Genomic DNA, 19,753 nt, shown 5'->3' on the forward strand with positions numbered 1-19,753 from the left:
AGGATTTTATTATTTGAAGACATGTTTCAGCCCTATCAATAAGATATTTATCTTTTCTTTTTAGTTACAGTACAATTTATCACTAATTTACTTCATGGGTTTCTGACAAAAAACAAAACCCAAAAGAGCGGGAAACGTTTCCATAGATGCTACTGCGCAGGCGCGCCACTAAGCGGCGCGATGCGGAGAGACAAGCACGTAGCTGCTACTGCGCACGCGCGGAGGGGGACCAGGAAGTAAGTTCCTTTAGCTGTTCACGCGCGGCCCCTAGCGGAGACGTCTGGAAAGACCGTTGGTTCCGTTACGCTGCGTTCCAGACGTCAGACACCAGGAAGTGACCTCGGTGCTCACGCTGTGCGGCGCAGAACTTTGGGGTAAATTGTTTCCTTCACGTCCTCTTTGTTTATATAGTCCTTATACGTCACCTATCGGTGTAGGCCGGTAACCGGGGAGTCCCGTGGTTGCCATAGAGGTGGCCGGCAGTTTGGTTGTGTCATCATTGTGCCTGGGATATATCATTGGGGCCGGTCCGGTCTCCGTATACATGGAGGCAAAGGGAGGACGGGGCACAACTTCCCCCACATCACCTCTTTGGGAGCTCGGCTGTGCTAGGAAGTTGGTGAAACCGCCCCCATCCATAACCCTTAACCCTTTCTGCTGTGGCCAAGATCCATATTTTGCTCGTTACCTCACCTTCCAGCAGCTGCAACGTCTTTATTGTTCTCTATACCTGCCCATAAGGCTGTGTTCACATGTTGCGGTTTTTGCTGCTTTTGTGGTGAATGAAAGTAACTATATTTAAAGGGAACCCGTCACCAGATTTGGTGACTATAAGCTGCGGCCACCACCACCAGGCTCTTATATACAGCATTCTAATACGCTGTATATAAGAGCCCAGGCCGCTGTGTAGAACATAAAAATCACTTTATAATACTCACCTAAGGTGCGGTGTGGTGCAGACTGGTCGGACGGGTGTCTCAGTTCTCTGGTATCGGCGCCTCCTCTTTCAGCCATCTTGGTCTTCCTCCTTCTGAAGCCGGGGTGCATGACGCGTCCTACGTCATCCACACTCGCTGGTATTGCAGTCCTGCGCAGGCACACTTTGATCTTCCCTGAGCAGGGCAGATCAAAGTATTGTAGTGCAATTGCTCGGGACCTTAATGCCAGCCTGTGTGTGTCGCGGGTGGAGGGGACGCGCTCGCCACGCTCTGGTCCGGGGCTTCGCTGCTGCTCGGTGGCTTGAGGGGTGGACCGGACCCGGGGACTCGAGCAGCGTTCCTCGTCCACGAGTGAAAAGGGGGTGGTTTGTTTAGGGAGATAGTTCGTGACGCCAGCCACGGGTCGTGGTGACAAAGGGCACCACCGCTGCTGGTGACGGGGATCCCGGGAGCGATGGTAGGGAGCAGTGAGGATGTTGTCCCCTCCGTGGGTAGGGGTTGGTGATCCCGGGGCCCGGTGGTGTAACGGGGAGGCTGGATGGCTGGGTTGCAGGGGCAGCGCGGCGCGGTGCGGTGCCGGATGGCACTGGTGTACTCACTCAGGCAGTCAATGACAGAGTCTCTGGTAAACCAAACGGCCGGATGGACGGGTCCCGTAGCCGGCTGCAGTGTTTTTGTGCTCTCCCTGGACGGCTGATGGTGGCTGTCTTTCCCTGCACCTGTTAGATTGTTCTGACTCCTGTGGTTGCCCACCGGTAGTCTGCTCCCCGGTTTATAGGTACCGAAGGAGCCCGTTTTGCCCGCAGGCGCTGGCCCTTGGATCTCTAGCCTATGGCGGTGGCTGTATATCCTCACGGTGTGGACTGTTGCCTTCTGTCGGGTCTTGGTTGTTGGGAAACCCTTGGGGTTCCAGTCACACTCGGATTTCCCCGTTGTCGGCGGCTCCAAGCCTAGTCAGGGTCCGATGGCCCTGCCTGTGTGCTTAGCTCCACTCCCCGGTTCGGTACCGGCGGTCCTACGGTTTTGCAGAGATCCACTAACTCCTGCAGACGGCCACCACCGTCTGCCAACCTTGCTGGCAGTGCCTGGGCTCCGACCCAGACACTTGCAGTTTCTACTCCTCACACTTTCGCCTCCAAACTCTAACTCGACTGAACTGCTTTTTCCCGCCTCCAGGCCTGTGAACTCCTCGGTGGGTGGGGCCAACCGCCTGGCTCCGCCCCACTTGGTGTGGACATCAGACCCTGGAGGGAGGCAACAAGGGTTTTTGTTTGACTGGTGTGACAGTCTAGGGAAGCGGGTGAGTGTGGTGTAATGTCTGTGACTACCTGGCTCGTCCAGGGCGCCACATTTGCATGACGTCATGCACCCTGGCTTCAGATGGAGGACAAAGATGGCTGAAAGAGGAGGTGCCGGCACCAGAGACCGGAGACACCCATCCGACCCATCTGCACCGAACCGACCGTTTAGGTGAGTATTATAAAGTGATTTTTACGTTCTACACAGCAGCCTGGGCTCTTATATACAGTATTCTAACATGTTGTATATAAGAGCCCACTGGTGGTGGACGCAGCTTTTAGGCCCCGAATCTGGTGACAGGTTCCCTTTAAACATTTATGTGGACAAATGACACACCAACAACACAGCTTTTTTTTGTTTTTTTTTTTTGTTTTGTTTTTTTTCTGCGAAGAGATCAGGTTTTGCTTCTGGGGAAAAATGCAATGTGTGAACATAGCCTAAGAGGTTTTTTTTGTTTTATAAGACTGGTTATAGTTTTGATCACTACCATTTATTTTACCATACACAGTGGCCTGATAATCTGATTTTCCCGCTTGGTACAATTATGCCGATAACAAACCTGTAAAGTATTTTCTCTGACGCCTCATTGGGGACACAGAACCATGGGTGTTATGCTGCCTATCCATAGGAGGACACTAAGTAGATGCAAAAGCATAGCGCCTCCTCTGCAGTATACACCCCATGGCCGGGCCAGGCAACCTCAGTTTTAGCTTAGTGCCTGTAGGAGGCACTTCCTTTCAAGGTTTGTTATTTTTTGAGGGCGACGGTTTCCTTTTGGGACCGATCTCCCACTACCATCAACGGGTGGGAACGTGAAGCGTTGCCTACACGTACCCCCTCCTGCGACGCTGGATCCTGGGCTGGACGACGGGTTCCACAGACACCGATTTTCCAAAGCCCAGGGTAGAGGCCTGTGCCCCTATAGCCCAATTCCTCAGCCCCTCTTTGCAGGCTCTGAGTTGAATATGGCACCAATTCCTCAGTCCCTCTTTGCAGGCTCTGAGTTGAATATGGCACCGGTGTGACCGGACACAGCAAGCTGACTCTGCTACTTTCACTGCCTGGACTGAAGCACTGTTTAAGGTGAGATCCCCCCCTGACTGGTTTCCCAGACAAAGGGAGAAAAGACGCTGCAGGGAAGGCTCCCAGGACATTTACAGTATTTATTATGAGAAAGTCCCTTGCTGAGTGCAAGGAAGAGAGAAGGATCCTGCACACACAGTGTTAACTTTTCTCTAGCTTGCTGGCTGGAGGAGGGGGGAAGTCACTCCTGTTTGCAGAAAGTCCTGTAGATAATTTCCCTGTGGCAGGGGGAGGGCCCAGGGCTCAGGGACTCATTTATTTATTTGCTCTGTTTATTTGCTCTAGCAGAAAAGCCGGCTGATAACCACCAGTGACAAGCTGTGTGCTGACTGGAGGGAGAGGGAGGAAAACTATCAGAAGCTCCCTTCCCGCCGTTTTTTACTACCCACAGCAGGGGGGGCACACTGACTTCATCTTCGCGCTCTTTTAGCGCTAAGCCCCGCCCCCTGCAGCCGCGATAAGCCACGCCCACCCCAGGAAAGCGTGCGAAGATCTTCATTGAGCTTAATACTTCCTGAGGACAGGGCCATCGGCTGATTCTGGTGAGGTGCTTGCTTCAATTGTAGCTCTGCTAAGCATTGCTCCCCCTCCTGGCATACTCCTATTAGGAACATGCAGAAATCTAAGGGCACTAAGAGTACTAAGGCCCACATAGTCTATTATTCAGCCTGCACTGCCTGCCACGCTGAGCTACCACGTAAACACACCTCTTCTCTCTGAGAGTCTTGTGCCCCTATAGCCCCCCAAGACCCACCCTGCCACCACCGCCGCAACCGTCAGCTCAGAGCCTAGGGCTCCCAGCCCACCGAAATAGGCACAGTTTCTGTCCCAATCCATGGAAAAACTGTCACAGAACCTGGTTCTGGCTATGCAATGTCGTCCTCCACACCCTTCTGGGTCCCTGGACGGAACGCAGCCTGAGGATACCCCTATGGAGGATCCTTCTGAGGTAATCCGGGCACATGCTTCACCGGTTGCAGGGATCAGGAAAAGAGCACACGGCCGGGTGCCTCCAGTGGGCTCTCCCTCGGGAGCACACAGGGCAGGCTCTCCCACACGCTCCACGGCTTCTGAAGAGCTGGAGGAGGGAGAATGCTGTTTATACCAAGAGGATTCCTTGGTTTCAGCCTCCCCAGATGATCAAACTGCAATAGACTCCCTTATAGCAGCAATCAACCAAACTCTGCATGTGGAGGATCCCCCATCCACCACCACTGACCATGCGGTCTCCTTTAAGAGGGCAAGGAAACCCCAAAAGGTTTTCGCTGATCACCCAGAGTTTCAGGATATCCTCACAAAGCAAAGGGAGAAGCCTGACAGGCGCTTCGGTAACCGAAAACTCATGGAGTCCCGGTATCCTTTTGCCTCACCTGCCCCTAAGGGCTGGGCCGATCCGCCCTCAGTCGACCCCCCCGGTCTCCCGCCTTACCACAAAGACGTTCCTGTCTTTACCCAATGGTTCCTCCATCAAGGACCCGACAGTCAGGTGGAGCACCTCGTCCGCTCTGCTTTTGAGACTGCGGGTTCCTCCCTCCCGCCCTCCTTTCCTCCTTTGCCACTGTGTGGGTCGCAAAGGCGATCTCGGTCTGGGCAAAATCCCTTAACACTTCGCTTGAGGAATCCCAGTTCACTCATACCTTTACAGAGGTAACAGCTCAAATTGCCGCTACGGCGGAGTACCTCATGCAGGCCTCCATGGACGCTGCTACCTGCGCAGCATTTGCCGCCTCAAATACCATAGCCATCCGTAGAGCTCTCTGGCTCCGACAATGGCGAGCGGACTCTGCCTCCAAGAAGTCTCTCACGGGCCTTCCCTTTTTCCAGACCGATTGTTTGGCGAACGTCTGGACAAGTTCATTTCTGACGCCACGGGAGGAAAGAGTACCTCCCTCCCCCAGCTGAAGTCCAGGACGTCCTTCACCAGACGTCCACAGTCCTCGTTCCGCTCCTTTCGGAACTCATTTGGTTGGTCGACATCCCGTCCTGTCCCCGCCACCAGCCGCGGACTACGCAGGGACCGACCTCCGCTCTCCCCGAAACCCACTTCGTCATGGCAGCCTGGACCGAAACAGTCCAGGACTAGGGAGACTCGGCCACGACGTTTTCCCCCCTCATGACTCCTTCGGCGCCCCGGAAGAGACACTCATTGTAGGAGGTCGACTGCGGCTCTTTCATCACATCTGGGCTGCCGCCTCAGACGACAAATGGGTGCGAGACCTTGCGTCTTCCGGTTACCACATAGAATTTCGGACCCGACCCCCGAGTCGGTTCTTTCTCTCAAATCCCCAAAGACTCGAAAACGACGCAAAGCTTTTTTTCTTTGTCGCTCCATTGGGAGACCCAGACAATTGGGTCTATAGCTTCTGCCTCCGGAGGCCACACAAAGTATTACACTTTAAAAAGTGTAACCCCTCCCCTCTGCCTATACACCCCCCCGTGCATCACGGGCTCCTCAGTTTTATGCTTTGTGTTGAAGGAGGCACACATGCACTCATGCTCCCATTTTTAGTCAGCAGCAGCTGCTGATTATATCGGATGGAAGAAAAGAGGGCCCTAACAGGGCTCCCGGCATGCTCCCTTCTCACCCCACTAAGTCGGCGGTGTTGTTAAGGTTGAGGTACCCATTGCGGGTACACAGGCCGGATCCACATGCCGTTTTCCTTCCCCATCCCTTAGGGGCTCTGGGAGAAGTGTTATCCTATCCGGTCATCCAGGCACTGGGACCGGGCTCCCTCCGCAGCCCCTGTGGGATTCTGTCGGACAGGAGACTGAGTATCATCAGGGACAGGGCCCTGCATCTACAGGTACTCTGTGTCCCCTTGGGGACGGTGCATGGAACACCTTGACCTCAGACGCTGCAGCGACTGCGCTGTTGGTATGAGACCGGGACTACCGCGCCTGCTTGCCGGCCGCGGTTTTTAACTTTAGTCCCCGGCTTTTGCGGCCTAGTGCCTTAAACTCCCGCCCCCGGGCCTGCCAGTCAGGGGGAAGGGCGGGACGGTCGGTCTGACGCCGACAGTGAGGGCTGGAGCACACTTGGCTGTCCTCCGCCCCCCTCACTATTCACTCTGGGGCACCAGATTCCCGCACTTTTGTGGTTACGCCCACGGCTCCCTCCTCCCCTGTGAACGCCGACGACCATGTTTTAAGCACATTCTGCCGGTGGAGGACTTCTGGCAGCACCTCTGGGAGACCCGAGGCAGGGAATCTGGTGGCCACACACTGCTTGAGCGGTCGGTAAGCCAGGTGGCTTCTTCCCACCGGTGCTGGGCCCCCTAGAGTGCTGAACTGTGTATATATATATATATATATATATATATATATATATATATATTATATATATATATATATATATATATATATATATATATATATATATATATATATATATATATATAATATTATATTGTATACATTTTCTCGGTTCGGCTGTACTGTTAGCTTGTGGCTATATATCCCTCAGTGATCACTCTCCTGGGAGACTACAGCATGTCGTTCACAAGGAGCAAGGGTGCCAAGACACAGGGTTATTTTGCAACCTGTACCTCTTGTGCGGCTATGCTACCTGCAGGTTCCACCTACCCTCACTGTGAGCAATGCTTGGGCCATGTGGCACTCGCTCAGCCGGAGCCTGGGGCACTGGTGGGACCCTCGGCCCAGGTAGAACCGCCGGCTTCCCCTGTCCAGGCGGCAGGGACAGAGTTTGCAGCTTTTGCTGAGAAACTCTGAGTCACTTTCACAATCCATGGCTCAGTCTATGGACAAATGGTCTGCTAAGATACTAGAAGCTTTGCAGCCCAGACCGGCCCTTACACAGGCCCCGGGCACTGCGGGATCGCCCCCAGGCCCCTCTCGGTCTGCGACGAAGCGTGCTCCTGGGGTGGCCTCTAGTTATTACGTGGAGGACTCCGGCACGGACCGCAGTCCCAGACCGGCTAAGCGGGCTCGCTTAGAATCTTCCCCGACTTCATCACGCTGTTCGGGGTCTCAGCTTGAGGACTCTCTAGAGGATGAGGCGGAGGTCGCAGCCCAGGACTCTGACCCTGACGTTGCTCTCAATCTTGATACACCTGAAGGGGACGCCATAGTAAATGACCTTTATAGAGTCCATCAACCAGGTGCTAGATCTTTCTCCCCCAGCTCTACCTATAGAGGAGTCGGCAGCACAGCAGGAGTTCCATCGGTGGCTGGAGGGCAGGCAGATCCGCATACAGTCGGACAACGCCACGGCGGTCGCGTACATCAACCACCAGGGCGGCACTCGCAGTCGTCAAGCCTTCCAAGAAGTTCAGCGGATTCTGCTGTGGGCGGAGGCCACAGCCTCCACCATCTCCGCGGTTCACATCCCAGGCGTAGAAAACTGGGAAGCAGACTTTCTCAGTCGCCAGGGCATGGACGCAGGGGAATGGTCTCTTCACCCGGACGTGTTTCAAGAGATCTGTTGCCGCTGGGGAACGCCGGACGTCGATCTAATGGCGTCTCGGCACAACAACAAAGTCCCGGCATTCATGGCACGGTCTCAGGATCACAGAGCTCTGGCGGCGGACGCCTTAGTTCAGGATTGGTCGCAGTTTCGACTGCCTTATGTATTCCCTCCTCTGGCAATGCTGCCCAGAGTGTTGCGCAAGATCAGGTCCGACTGCCGCCGCGCCATCCTCGTCGCTCCAGACTGGCCGAGGAGGTCGTGGTACCCGGACTTGTGGCACCTCACGGTGGGTCAACCGTGGGCGCTCCCAGACCGACCAGACTTGCTGTCTCAAGGGCCATTTTTCCATCTGAATTCTGCGGCCCTCAACCTGACTGTGTGGCCATTGAGTCCTGGCTCCTAGCGTCCTCAGGGTTATCTCAAGAGGTCATTGCCACTATGAGACAGGCCAGGAAACCAACGTCAGCCAAGATCTATCACAGGGCTTGGAGGATCTTCTTAGCTTGCAGCGCTGTCATGCAAAGCCCCCTTCCTGGTATTTCACCAGGATAAGGTGGTTCTGCGTCCGGTCCCGGACTTTCTTCCCAAAGTGGTGTCCCCTTTTCATCTCAATCAGGATATTTCCTTACCTTCATTTTGCCCTCATCCAATTCACCAATGTGAAAAGGATTTGCATTTGTTAGATCTAGTGAGAGCACTCCGGATCTACGTGTCTCGCACGACGCCACTGCGCCGTTCTGATGCGCTCTTTGTCCTTGTCGCTGGCCAGCGTAAGGGGTCGCAGGCTTCCAAGTCAACCTTGGCTCGGTGGATCAAGGAACCGATTTTTGAAGCCTACCGTTCTTCTGGGCTTCCGATTCCTTCAGGGCTGAAAGCCCATTCTACCAGAGCCGTGGGTGCGTCCTGGGCATTGCGGCACCGGGCGACGGCTCAGCAGGTGTGTCAGGCAGCTACCTGGTCTAGTCTGCACACTTTCACGAAACACTATCAGGTGCATACCTATGCTTCGGCGGATGCCAGTCTAGGTAGGCTAGTCCTTCAGGCGGCGGTTGCCCACCTGTAAGAGGAGGGCCGTTGTTGGCTCTTTTTCTCAGGGTATTCTTTTACCCACCCAGGGACTGCTTTTGGACGTCCCAATTGTCTGGGTCTCCCAATGGAGCGACAAAGAAGAAGGGAATTTTGTTTACTTACCGTAAATTCCTTTTCTTCTAGCTCCTATTGGGAGACCCAGCACCCGCCCCTGTTCCCTTCGGGCTGTTGTTCTTTTGTGTACACATGTTGTTCATGTTGAATTGTTCTTTTGGTTCATGGTTTTCAGTTCTCCGAACATCCTTCGGATTGAATTTACCTTAGACCAATTTATAAGTATCCTCCTTCCTGCTTTTGCACCAAAACTGAGGAGCCCGTGATGCACGGGGGGGTGTATAGGCAGAGGGGAGGGGTTACACTTTTTAAAGTGTAATACTTTGTGTGGCCTCCGGAGGCAGAAGCTATACACCCAATTGTCTGGGTCTCCCAATAGGAGCTAGAAGAAAAGGAATTTACGGTAAGTAAACAAAATTCCCTTCTTCTCAGCAATCCACTCGCTCCAAACAGCAGGAGTGATAATACCTGTCCCAGACGACGAGAAGTTCGGGGGTTTTTATTCCAACCTCTTTGTGGTCCCCTGGACCTCAAACACCTAAACAAACATGTGCACGTACGGAGATTCAGAATGGAGTCCCTAAGGTCCATTATTGCATCCATGGTCGAAGGGGAATTCCTCGCCTCCATAGACATCAAGGACACGTACCTACACATACCCATCGCCCCAGATCACCAAAAGTTCCTCCGCTTCGCAATTTAGGACTCCCACTTTCAATTCGTAGCTCTACCCTTCGGCCTTGCCACCGCACCAAGGGTCTTCACCAAAGTCATGGCGGCCGCCATGAGCGTCCTTCACGCCAGGGGAGTAGTCGTTCTCCCTTACTTGGACGACCTCCTCATCAAGGCCCCCTCCTTCCGCGACTGCTCAACCAGCGTACAGATCACTTTGGACACCCTATCCTGCTTAGGGTAGCTAGTGAATCTGGACAAATCATCCCCGATCCCATCATGATCCATCACCTTCCTGGGCATGTCCCTGGACACCCGTCGGGGCTTGATCCTTCTCCCTCAGGACAAGGCGATCGCTCTTCAATGAGCGGTACGCTGCCTTCTACGTCCTCCATCTCGCTCCATTCGATTCAGCATGAAAGTGCTCGGCAGGATGGTGGCAGCTATGGAAGCAGTACCCTTTGCTCAACTGCATCTCCGCCCACTGCAGCTAGCCCTTCTAGCGGCCTGGGACAAGAGCCCCTTCTCCCTGGACAGACATCTTCACCTGACGCCTTCAGTCAGGTACGCACTACGCTGGTGGCTTCGGTCCTCATCCCTATCGAAGGGGAGATCCCTTCTCCCAGTGAACTGGCTGGTCCTGACCACGGACGCCAGCCTCCTAGGCTGGGGAGCAGTGTACCGGCACCACACTGCTCAAGGACGTTGGACGCCCCAGGAGTCTTCCCTACCCATAAACATCCTGGAACTCCGTGTGATCTTCCTCGCGCTCAGAGCGTTCTGCCCTCTGCTAGCGGGTTGTCCGATTCGAGTCCAATCGGACAATGCGACAGCTGTAGCCTATATCAATCGGCAGGGGGGCACCCGCAGCAAAGCGGCTTATCTCGAGGCCCACAAGATCCTCAGCTGGGCCGAATCGTCGGGATCAGTGATATCAGCGGTACACATACTGGGGGTAGAGAACTGGGCAGCAGACTTTCTAAGTCGCCAAGGCTTGGCCGCTGGAGAATGGTCTCTCCACCCAGATGTGTTTCTACACATCTGCACTCGCTGGGACACACCACACGTGGACCTAATGGCCTCAAGGTTGAATGCAAAGGTACCCGCGTTCATAGCCAGGTCACGTGATCTGCAGTCCATCGGCGCGGATGCTCTAGTCTGCTCCTGGCACCAATTCCGCCTGCCTTACATATTTCCACCTCTACCCCTGCTGCCGCGGGTAATCAGGAAGATCAAGGCAGAGGGAGTCCCGGTGATACTGATAGCACCGGACTGGCCCAGGCGCGCCTGGTACGCCGAATTAATACAAATGCTCACAGACGCACCGTGGCGCCTTCCAGACATCCCAGACTTGCTGATTCAAGGGCCCATTTCCCATCAGAACTCCAGAGCCCTGAAGCTGACGGCATGGCCATTGAGACCTGGGTATTAACAAGAGCGGGATTCTCCCCCGCGGTTATCTCCACCATGATCAGCGCCCGAAAGCCTGCTTCATCCCGCATTTACCACCGTACGTGGAAAATCTTCCTTTCATGGTGCAGGGATCCTAACGTCCAGCTTATGCCTCTGGCCATCCCCAGAATTCTCGACTTTCTACAGTCTGGCTTGCAAGCGGGGTTGGCTCTCAGTTCCCTTAAAGGGCAGGTCTCAGCGCTCTCAATCTTCTACCAATGCCACCTGGCTCAAAAACCGCAAGTCAAGACCTTCGTCCAGGGCGTTTCCCATCTAGTTCCCCCGTACAAACGGCCGCTGGACCCATGGGACCTCAACCTCGTTCTGGACGGTCTCCAGAGGTCTCCCTTTGAACTCCTCAAGGATCCTCCCTTGCTCTTCTGTCCTGGAAGGTAACATTCCTGGTGGCAATTACGTCCATCAGACGGGTTTCGGAGCTAGCAGCACTCTCTTGCCGCGAGCCTTTTCTGATCTTTCACCAGGACAAGGATAAGGTGGTTCTGCGCCCCCTTCCGGATTTCCTTCCAAAGGTTCTTACCCCGTTTCATTTGAACGAGGACATTGTTCTGCCTTCCTTTTGTCCACACCCAGTTCATAGGGTGGAAAGGTCTCTGCATTCGTTAGACCTCGTCAGAGCTCTCAGATATTACATATCCAGGACAGCCCCCTTTAGGAAAACGGACTCTTTGTTCATTCATTCCTGAGGGGCCTAAGAAGGGACAGGCAGCTTCAAAGGCGACTCTGGCTCGCTGGATTCGCTCTGCGATCCAGGAAGTCTACCGCTTGCAACTCAAGCCCATTTCTAGTGGGCTGCGGGCTCATTCCACGCGAGCAGTTGGCGCTTCGTGGGCCATTCGGCATCAGGCTTCAGCGGAACAGGTGTGTAAGGCTGCGACCTAGTCTAGCCTACATACGTTTTCAAAGCATTACAGAGTCCATACCCAGGTTTCAACTGAGGCAAATCTGGGTAGGAAAATTCTGCAAACGGCAGTAGAGCACCTCTCTCAGTAGTCGCTCCAGGCTGTCTGGGACTGGTTCCTAGTCCTTGGGTTGTGTTGTCTTCTTTTATTTTTCCCACCCATGGACTGCTTTAGGACGTCCCTTGGACCTGTGTCCCCCAATGAGGCGTCAGAGAAAAACGGATTTTTGTGTACTCACCGTAAAATCGTTTTATCTTAGCCATCATTGGGGGACACAGCACCCACCCTGTTGCCCTGTTGGGCCTTGGTTCTCTCAGTACCTTATTTGGTTATGACTCTTCTTTTCTCATGTTCCTCTGTTGAGAAGTTTTTACTGTTTTTTTTCTTCTACTGCTTGTGTACTAAAATTGAGGTTGCCTGGCCCGGCCAGGGGGTGTATACTGCAGAGGAGGAGCTATGCTTTTGCATCTACTTAGTGTCCTCCTATGGATAGGCAGCATAACACCCATGGTCCTGTGTCCCCCAATGATGGCTAAGAGAAAACGATTTTACGGTGAGTACACAAAAATCCGTTTTTTTATTCCAGCGTTTTTTCTCTTATTTTCTATTTTGATCTTTATGGGGAAAAAAAAGTTGTGGATACAATTTTATCAAATTTAGGAATACCAAATCTTTTTATTCCATCTAATGTGTTACTTTACAGTGTGTGTATGTTTGCATGTGTGTATCTGTGTGTGTGTGTGTGTGTGTGTGTGTGTGTGTGTGTGTGTGTATGTATGTATGTATGTATGTATGTATATATATATATATATATATATATATATATATATGTATGTATATATGTTTTATTTTTTTTCTAAGTCCCTGGGCATTATAGGAGGACCATTATAGGGGGCCCACGAGCATTACTGCGACTGCATCTCATGACACTCAGCTTCCGTTCTGCTGTGAGTGTCATGCCACTGTGATGCGATTCTTTGATCGGATCACAACTGCGGAGTAGAAGATGGATTAATCTCCTCCCTATCTCCTCTATTATCAGCTGATGCGATTAGCGCACTGCACTTAGGTGTCATGTGAGTGTTGAGCAATGTTTCTCTCGCACCCATAGACTTGTATGGGTGCGAATGAAAATGAATCAGATTCCACCCGCAGCATGTTGTGATTGTTTTCTCTGTCCGATTAGAGCTGAGAAAAAAAATCGCACATGGCAGCGGCCCCATAGAGTAACATTGGTCTGAGTGGAATGCGATTTTTGTTTACATCACATTCCACAAAATCCGTTTTACTCGCCCCGTGTGCTTAGCCCTATTGTGTCAATGCAAGCCTTTAGCAGGCAGCATATGCAATCTGGACGCATTGACACTGCATGATTGTGTTTTGGTTGGGTGATGGGTGCTCTGACACCCCCTCAGAATCACACCATCTAAATACTGCTGTCAAAATTTTGACAGTAACATTCACTGTGATCGGAGCTTTCTGATGGAAGTAGGTGCTGGCTGTATAACAGCTGGAACTTGTACATTGTGGAGCAGATTCCGCTTCATAGTACTTCATGGAGTAGAAAGGGACTCTATGTATACATTTAAGATGTTATATTATTGTCCTTCCTAATATACTTTATAGTAAATACCTGCCCTCATATTTTAGTTTGTGTTTCTCTCCAACTCCACTTCTGTGTAGTGAAGAGGGTGCACTACCATGCTCGGGTGCTCGTAACTAGTGATGAGCGAGTACTACCATGCTCGGGTGCTCAGTACTCGTAACTAGTGATGAGCGAGCACTACCATGCTCGGGTGCTCAGTACTTGTAACTAGTGATGAGCGGGCACTACCATGCTCGGGTGCTCAGTACTTGTAACTAGTGATGAGCGGGCACTACCATGCTCGGGTGCTCAGTACTTGTAACTAGTGATGAGTGGGCACTACCATGCTCGGCTGATCTGTACTCGTAACTAGTGATGAGCGGGCACTACCATGCTCAGGTGCTCAGTACTCGTAACTAGTGAGGAGGAAGCACTACCATGCTCGGGTGCTCAGTACTCGTAACTAGTGAGGAGGAAGCACTACCATGCTCGGGTGCTCAGTACTCGTAACTAGTGAGGAGGAAGCACTACCATGCTCAGGTGCTCAGTACTCGTAACTAGTGATGAGCGGGCACTACCATGCTCGGGTGCTCAGTACTCGTAACTAGTGATGAGCGGGCACTACCATGCTCAGGTGCTCAGTACAAGTAACTAGTGATGAGCGGGCACTACCATGCTCGGGTGCTCAGTACTTGTAACTAGTGATGAGCGGGCACTACCATGCTCGGGTGCTCAGTACTCGTAACTAGTGATGAGCGAGCACTACCATGCTCGGGTGCTCAGTACTGGTAACTAGTGATGAGCGGGCACTACCATGCTCGGGTGCTCTGTACTCGTAACTAGTGATGAGCGAGCACTACCATGCTCGAGTGCTCAGTACTCGTAACTAGTGATGAGGAAACACTTCCATGCTCGGGTGCTCAGTACTCGTAACTAATGATGAGCAGGCACTACCATGCTCGGGTGCTCAGTACTCGTAACTAATGATGAGCAGGCACTACCATGCTCGGGTGCTCAGTACTCGTAACTAGTGATGAGCGGGCACTACCATGCTCGGGTGCGCGGTACTCGTAATAAGACGTTGGATGCTGGATTGGGTGCAACTCGAGTACCCAAGTATTACCCAAGTATAATGGAAGTCAATGGGGGTCTCAAGCATTTTTCTGGAAGATATCCTGGAAAATTGCTTGAGTGCCCTATTGGCTTCAGTTATACTCAGTCGCGCCCATCCGAGAACCAAATGCTTGTTAATAGTATTGAGCACCAGAGTATGGTAGTGCTCTTGCATCACTGCTTCTGTGTTTTTCACCTTCCTTGCATATCTGTACGTCATGGAGGCTGCCCTCTAGGTTCAGTCCATCAGCTAAGCCAGCCCCTTCTCAGTCCCTGTATCAGATTCATATCGAAGGGGGCTGGCTTAGCTATTGAACTGATTCAGATGGATAACCCCTTCTTCACATTATTGCTCATATGCAGAGACTGGGAAGGAAGCTAAAATGTTTCGACCAAGGTGGAAATAAAACAGCCAGGAGAGGGCCGCTGAAACAGACAGTGTATATTAGGAGGTGCATTTATATACTATTTTATATCCAATCTATATATATAATTGCCTTATTCTGTCTGTCTGTAACGAAAATGACGTCGCATTTGCCGCTGGCCTCGGCCTGGCCCCGCCCCACCACACGGATTGGCCGCTCGGCTCGGCCCCGCCCCCGCACGCATTGGCCGCTTGGCCGGGCCCCGCCCCCTCATGCATTGGACGCTCGGCCTGGCCCCGTCCCCCCGCACGCATTCCCCGAACCCACACGGAGCCCCGACTCCCAGGTGACTGCTGCACCCCCGGAAGCCCACACCGGCAAGACAAAGTGGAGAAAAGGCCGAATGTGTGAAACCACTAGCTTACCCCGACTCCCGGCACACGTGTGCCGGAGCCGGCGTAGGCTGGTAACCATGGTACACATCGTGTAACTATAGAAACCTCTTTCCTTAGTTACCCGATGTGTAACATGGTTACTAGCTTACCCCGGCACACGTCAGCACTGTCGCTTTGAATAGTTACTTACCTTTTCGCCACTTTCTCAGATCCGGCGCGCTCCCGTGCACTCTGTACAGTACAGTAGCCACACGACAAGCTCCGATCACGTGTTGTCATGTGATCGGAGCATGTGACCAGGAAGTTGCTGCGCGGCCACTGTACTGTACACAGTGTACGGGAGCGCACCGGATGTGTGAAACCACTAGCTTACCCCGGCTCCCGGCACACGTATGCCGGAGACGGCGTAGGCTGGTAACCATGGTACACATCGGGTAACTATAGAAACCGCTTTCCTTAGTTACCCGATGTGTAACATGGTTACTAGCTTACCCCAGCTCCCAGCACACGTGTGCCGGAGCCGGCGTACGCTGTTAACCAGTGTACTCGTCGGGTAACTATGGAAACCGCTTTGCATAGTTACCCGAGCCCCGCCCCCGCATGGATTAGCCGCTCGGCCAGGCCTCGCCACCCGCACGCATTAGACGCTCGGCCTGGCCTCGCCCCCTGCACGCATTCCCCGAACCCACACGGAGCCCCGACTCCCAGGTGACTGCTGCACCCCTGGAAGCCCACACTGGCAACCCAGCCGAAACATACCGTTGCGTTGCTGGGATGGTGTACGGCGTACGCTGGTAAACATGGTACACATCGGGTAACCATGGAAACCACTTTGCTTAGTTACCCAATTGTGTACCTTGGTTACCAGCGTATGCCGGCTCCCTGCCCATTATGATCGTTGCTCTCCCGCTGTCAAACACGCCGATGCGTGCTGCACAGCAGGAGACCAACAAACAAAAAATGAACCAGCACTGACGCTTTGAATAGTTACCCGATGTGTACCATGGTTACTAGCTTACCCCGGCACACGTGTGCCGGAGGTGGTGTACGCTGTTAACCAGTGTACACATCGGGTAATTATGGAAACCGCTTTGCATAATCACCCGATGTGTACCATGGTTACTAGCTTACCCCTGCTCCCTGTCCATTCAGATCGTTGGTCTCCCGCTGCCAAACACGCTGATGCGTGCTGCACAGCAGGAGACCAACAAGCACAAAATTAACCAGCACTGACGCTTTGCATAGTCACCCGATGTGTACCATAGTTTACCAGCTTACCGACGTACGCTGTTAGCCATGGTACACAATCCTGTAACTATGGAAAGCGCTTTGCTTACTTACCCGAATGTGTACCATGGTTACCAGCTTACCCCGGCTCCCGGCACACGTGTGCTGGAGCCGGCGTACGCTGGTAAGCATGGTACACAATCAGGTAACTATGGAAAGCTCTTTGCCTAGTTACCCGATTGTTTACCATGGTTACCAGCGTACGATGACTCCCTGCCCATTCAGATCGTTGGTCTCCTGCTGTCAAACACACCGATGCGTGCTGCACAGCAGGAAACCAACAAGTAAAAAATGAACCAGCACTGTCGCTTTGCATAGTTACCCAATGTGTACCATAGTTATCAGCTTACCGACGTACGCTGGTAACAATGGTACACAATCCTGTAACTATGGAAAGCGCTTTGGTTAGTTATCCAATGTGTACCATGGTTACCAGCTTACCCCGGCTTACGGCACATGTGTGCTGGAGCCGGCGTGCGCTGGTAACCATGGTACACATCGGGTAAATAAGCAAAGCGCTTTGCATAGTTACCCGATTGTGTACCATGGTTACCAGCGTACGCCGGCTCCCTGCCCATTCAGATCGATGGTCTCCCGCTGTCAAACATGCCGATGCGTGCTGCACGGCGGAAGACCAACGAGCAAAAAATGAACCATCATTATTCAAGACCTTACCTCCCACATACTGCTACATACCTCGGTCAAAAACCAAACAAAAAAAAAAAATTAATAACCGATCATAACAATATTTCTTTTTCGCTCCTAATTGGGAGACCCAGACAATTGGGTGTATAGCTATTGCCTCCGGAGGCCACACAAAGTATTACACTTAAAAGTGTAAGGCCCCTCCCCTTCTGGCTATACACCCCCAGTGGGATCACTGGCTCACCAGTTTTGTGCTTTGTGCGAAGGAGGCAACACATCCACGCATAGCTCCACTGTTTAGTCAGCAGCAGCTGCTGACTATGTCGGATGGAAGAAAAGAGGGCCCATACAGGGCTCCCAGCATGCTCCCTTCTCACCCCACTTCATGTCGGAGGTGTTTGTTAAGGTTGAGGTACCCATTGCGGGTACGGAGGCTGGAGCCCACATGCTGCTTCCTTCCCCATCCCTTTTTACAGGGCTCTGGGTGAAGTGGGATTCTATCGGTCTCCAGGCACTGAGACCGTGCTCCATCCACAGCCCCTGGTATCTGCTGGACATGGAGCGGAGTATCTTCAGGGACATGGCCCTGCTACATGGAGGTACTCTGTGTCCCTGTGGGGACCGCGCAGACACACGGCAGCACTGCTGGGTGTGTTAGTGCGCCAGGGACAGCGGCGCTGTCCGCACTAGTGCCATCGCACACCACAGCGTTGCTGGGTGTGTTAGTGTATTGGGTGACTACTGCGCTAACCGCCGCTGCCATTTTTATTTAAGGCGCCGCTGGGATTTGTGGTGCGCCGGGGACTTCCGCGCCGGCCAGCACTGATATGCCGGCCGCGCTTATTAACTCGAGTCCCCGGCTTCTGGGCCTAGTCTCCCTTCGTTACCGCCCACAGGCCTGACAGTCAGGGTAGGGGCGTGACGCTGCATAGCACAGCAGCGCTGAGAGCTGGAGTATGTTTTGCATACTCCACCCCTCTCACTGTGTGCACTGTGAAACCGGATTCCCGCACTTTCTCAGGCACGCCCACGGCTTCCTTCTCTACAAGGACGCCGGCAGCCATTAGTGTCAGTTTCTGTACGATACAGAGACAAGTGTGGAAGACCCTGGCATTCTGATAGTCACACAATCGCTGCAACAGGCGTTAAGCAGCACCTGTGGTGCTAACCCCACTAGTGCAGAAGTGCACTTATAGATATGCTTGTACTATATACATTGCACTGTTTGGTCGCACGTTGTATATACCCTCCTGGATTGTGCGGAGGAGTTATCAGCATATTCTCTGTGTAAAACAAAGGTGCAGAACCACATGTTTTTCTATGCAGCCGGTACAGCATGTACGGCTATACGGCCGGCAGGTTACATAGACCCCCATTATATCCAACTCAGCCGGAGTCTCTGCTAATGGCCAGAGGATGAGGACGGTGTCTGCAGTATTTACTGACAGATTTTCTGAGACTATGGCTATGATACTAGAAGCCTAGCAGTCCGGACATGTCTCTCACAACATGGGCACTGTTGAATCATTGATCCATGGCCCCCCTCAGTGTGAACAACTAACAGCTCCGGGAATGTCACACGCATCCCAGAGTCACGGCTCTGCACAGACGTCAGTCCCAGACAGCCTAAGCGGGCTCACTATGAGCGGCCCTCGGTTTCATCAGGGTCCTAGCAGAAGGACTCTCTGTGTAATGAGGCGGAAGTAGCGGCTCAGGATTCTGATCCTGAGACCGCTCTCAATCTGGATACACCTAATGGTGACGCCATAGTGAATAATCTTATAGCGTCCATCAATAGAATGTTGGTTATTTCTCACCCAGCTCCTCCAGTGGAGGAGTCAGCTTCACGTATTTTTCTGGACCACTCTGCCTTCAGAGAGGCAGTCCAGGAACACCACACTTATCCAGATATGCGCTTCTCCAAACGGCTTAGGATACACGTTATCCCTGCCCCCTGACGTGGTCAAGGACTGGACCCAGTGTCCCAAGCGGCATCCTCCAATCTCCAGGCTTGTAGCTAGATCCATAGTTGCAGTGGGAGATGGAGCTGCACTTAAAGATGCCACTGACAGACAGATGGATCTCTGGTCCAAATCCATCTATGAGACTGTCGGCGCACCGTTGGCTCCAGCATTCTCACCCTTGGGGCACTCCAAGCTATTTCAGCTTGTCTTACACAGATTGACACGGTTACACGTACATCTGTGCCGCAGGTGGCATCCTTAACCTCTCAAATGTCTGCATTTGTTTCTTACGCGATTCAGGTTGCCCTAGACTCTGCGAACCGTACGGCAGTAGCCTCCGCTGCTCCGTGTTTTTAAGCAGAGCCTGGTCTGCTCGTTAAGTGAATGGAAGGCAGATTCTGCTTCCAAAAAAGGTTGCTTAACCAGTTGCCTTTTTCTGCTGACCGACTGTTTGGTGAGCGTTTGG

General features: G+C 52.8%; 1 protein-coding gene across 3 annotated transcripts in view; it reads left to right on the top strand.

Annotated features, from left to right (window-relative positions):
* Nucleotides 1-272: 272 nt before the first annotated feature.
* The window catches only part of LOC142256258 (cyclin-dependent kinase 11B-like), a 157,407-nt gene continuing 137,926 nt past the window's right edge, over nucleotides 273-19,753 (top strand). For all 3 annotated transcript variants that reach the window (XM_075327837.1, XM_075327838.1, XM_075327839.1), the window contains exon 1: nucleotides 273-374. The gene's annotated coding sequence lies outside the window, so the exon portion shown is untranslated. The remainder of the gene's footprint in view (nucleotides 375-19,753) is intronic.

This window comes from Anomaloglossus baeobatrachus, chromosome 11, assembly GCF_048569485.1.
Source record: "Anomaloglossus baeobatrachus isolate aAnoBae1 chromosome 11, aAnoBae1.hap1, whole genome shotgun sequence".
NCBI lineage: Eukaryota > Metazoa > Chordata > Amphibia > Anura > Aromobatidae > Anomaloglossus > Anomaloglossus baeobatrachus.